The sequence below is a fragment of the Octopus bimaculoides genome, chromosome 6 (assembly GCF_001194135.2).
Source record: "Octopus bimaculoides isolate UCB-OBI-ISO-001 chromosome 6, ASM119413v2, whole genome shotgun sequence".
NCBI classification, from domain to species: Eukaryota; Metazoa; Mollusca; class Cephalopoda; order Octopoda; family Octopodidae; genus Octopus; species Octopus bimaculoides.
In genome coordinates, this window is record NC_068986.1 from 100876038 (window position 1) to 100879568 (window position 3531).

Below are 3531 nucleotides of genomic sequence, written 5' to 3' on the forward strand. Positions count from 1 at the left end.
ATATATACATACATATATATATACATATATATCACGTATCATAACGTGCATCACTTTTTACAATCAGACATTCATATATGTGTTTGAATTTATTTACCGCTCTGTCCATCTAGTTAGTTTGCGTGTTCTACATATGTGCGTTTGCGTGGAGAGAGGTGGCAGTTTGCTTATTTACCTATTAATGTATCTATCCATCATATTTATGTATGACTAGCAGAAACGTGTACGTATGTAGAAAAAATATATATATACATACCTCCATATATTTATTTCTGCGTGTGCGTATTCGTACTTATGATTATGATTGGGTATGGTTGCGTATGTGTATGTGTGTCTGTGTGCGCGTGCATGTATGTAAGATGAGTGACAAAGGCACTATGGGTAAGAAAGTGTTAATCATTTAAACATAATGATTTTTTTTTTCTTTTATGATCGAGAATATTTTTGGAGAAATACAAACCTCGCAAATCCTCCGAGGTTACTGAGATTGATGTTGTTAATGCTCCATTGAAACTATCTGTAGAAGAAACCACCTATAATGATATATGCAAGAAGGGGATACAAGAGGGCTGATGCTCTGAGGATGATAGATTTGGCATAGATGTTTGTGTAAGCAATTTTGTAGCACCACCGCAGTTGTTGAAAGATTAAGACTCGATTTTTTAGTGCGTACGTAAGTGCTATAAGTACCAGACCAGCTAATTCTATGGGAAAGATTACTTTAGCGTAGATTTAGTAAGGTGAAAGCTAGCGATTACAATGTCTGTTACGGATGAATTGCCAATTAGCCGTGTGACCCAGCTCTGAGAATGGTGCAAGATATCAGTGTACACAACAACAACACTGTCTCAAATATGGGAGCAGTACCCTATTGCAGACCTAAAATGTGACTTGTATATAATCGACAGTTGTTGGGGTCTGGGATATATTTTGACACAAAAGAAAAGGTTCTGTCTTTACAGTCTAATATCAACCCCGCAGAGATTGTGCTTCCACCAGGAAAACCCCTTTTCCATAGTGTAACTCAGGATTCGAAGCAACTATGGTGACGTTCATATATTCAGTGGCTCATTGAGCTGGTGTTTGATACGATTGGCTCATCTTTTACTTTTTCGTTAAATTTGTGAATAAAGTAATAAGTTCAGGTTTGGTATGAGAAGCCTGGATTGTGTGCGGATGATGCATAATTATAGAAGATTAAGAAGAAAGGAAAGGTTGCACCAGATGCACAAGAGTGAGCGCTTTTCAATGTGGCCTCAAGTAGATGGTTGATGAATAGAAAAAAGCCTGTGAAGAAAAGAACATAAAGCTGGGAACAGCAGAGCTTATTGAGAGTAGGGCAGAAAGATCACCCTCAGTATACTGCAATAAATTTCTCTTCTCTCTTCCTCCCAGTAAAGAAATGTGTATAGAGGTCGGTCAGTTCGCCTCATGGTTCCAAATGGTTAAAGAGAGTGGATTTTAGGTTTATGCTCTCGCACTATATGAAGGTGTATATGTAATAGTGCGTTGAAATATCACGAAGAACTCCAATGCTTCCAGTAGATCGATCTCAAGTAAATACACTGTAGGTGCAGACAGTGGTGAGACACCAGGTGGCATGTTGCACCAGCCAACAGGAAAAAAAAATAATAAACTGAATTTGTAACAATGGTAGTGCATACAAATAGTAGTGTTGATACAGCAGTATCAAGTAGTAGTAGGGGTAGCTTTGACTTTATTATTATTATTATTATTATTATTATTATTATTATTATTATTATTAGTAGTAGTAGTAGTAGTAGTAGTAGTAGTAGTAGTAGTACTAGTAGTACTAGTAGTAGTAGTAGCGACAGTTCTACGAGTAGCCGAAGCGGCAACAGTAAATTGGTAGTAGCAGGGGCGTTGTGAGAAGATTACTTGATGCAGTATTTGGAGCAATTTGGTAACATCAACATCTGGGATAGGAGTGGGTGAGTTAAATTGGAGAAAGGAGAAGTGAATCAATTCATGAAAGTACAGGTCAAATTTCTGTTCATTTTGGCCGTTGCTTCTACTATCGTTAATGTTGCTAGTATTATTGTTCGTTATATTTTTGTTGTACGTTTTGTGGTTGTTCTTCTTGTTTCTGCAATGGTTACTGTTGTTGTGGCGATGGATAGCAGATTTCTTAAGGCGGCGAGCTGGCAGAAGCGTTAGCAGACCAGGCGAAACTCTTAGCAGTATTTCATCTGCTGCTGTATTCTCCGTTCAAGTTCCACCGAGGTCGACTTTACATTTCATTTTTTTAAAGGTGGTGAGATGGCAGAAACACTAGCACACCGGGCGAAATGCTTAGCGGTACTTCGTCTGCTTTTAAGTTCTGAGTTCAAATTCCGCCGAGGTCGACTTTACACTTCATCCTTTCGGAGTAGAAAAATTAAATACCAGTTGCGTAGTGGGGTCGATCTAATCGACTGGCCCCATCTCCAAAAATTTCCTAGAGTAGAAACGAATAGCATATTTATTTCCCCATTCGTTCTTTTTTCTAGTGTATTCAAGTATTTTGCTGTTCATAGTGTCATCATCGCTGTTGTATTTGATGTAATTAAACTAGGATATATATATACACACATATATATACAGATATATATGTGTGTGTGCACGTACATACATATATACGACGGTCTTCTTTCACTTTCCTATGTTTTTACTACCCTCAAGGGGCTAAACATAGAGGGGACAACCAAGGACAGACAGAATGATTAAGTGGACTATATCGACCACAGTGCGTAACTAGTGCTTATTTAATCGACTCCGAAAGCATGAAAGGCAAAGTCGACCTCGGAATTTGAACTCAGAACGTAGCGGCAGACGAAATACCAATAAGCATTTCACCTGGCGTGCTAACGTTTCTGCCAGCTCAGCGCCTTTCACTTTCTGTGCAGCAAGTCCACTCCCGAGGCTTTGGTCGGCCCGAGACTATAATAGAAGAAACTCACCCAAGTTGGGACGCGGTAGGATTAGAACCGGAACCATGTAGTTGAGAAGTAAGCTTCTTACGACACAGCCACTCCGACGCCTATATAGCAAAAGCATTCATAATTTCTAGAAAGAAATTGACATGTTTAAAGAGGTTTACAATTATTATTACTAAATACTTATGTTTAGGACATAATATTTCCTATTCATGATTCAATGAGTTATAGTGTAGGACAACATTTTTACCCGCAATGTTACGATCTAACCTGCGTTATAATACTTCAAATTTTAATCTGGAATAAGTAAAGGTAACATAATATTCAATTTTCGCGTTCCGCAGCTTTACAACTCATTGATGTGTAAACTTTACCTCGATACATACTATCGATCATAAAGTGACTTACAGAGATTTTCATCTTTTTTTCTAAAATATGTGACGTCATACTTGCCTATAAAATGTATATTGTTTCATCTTATTTTCTATATAGTGTATACGCACGCGCATACTCACATTCTTATATGTGTCTGTGCGTTTACGTGTGCAGAGAGAGAGAGAAAGATACAGATGTTTAGATAGACCGATATATATAT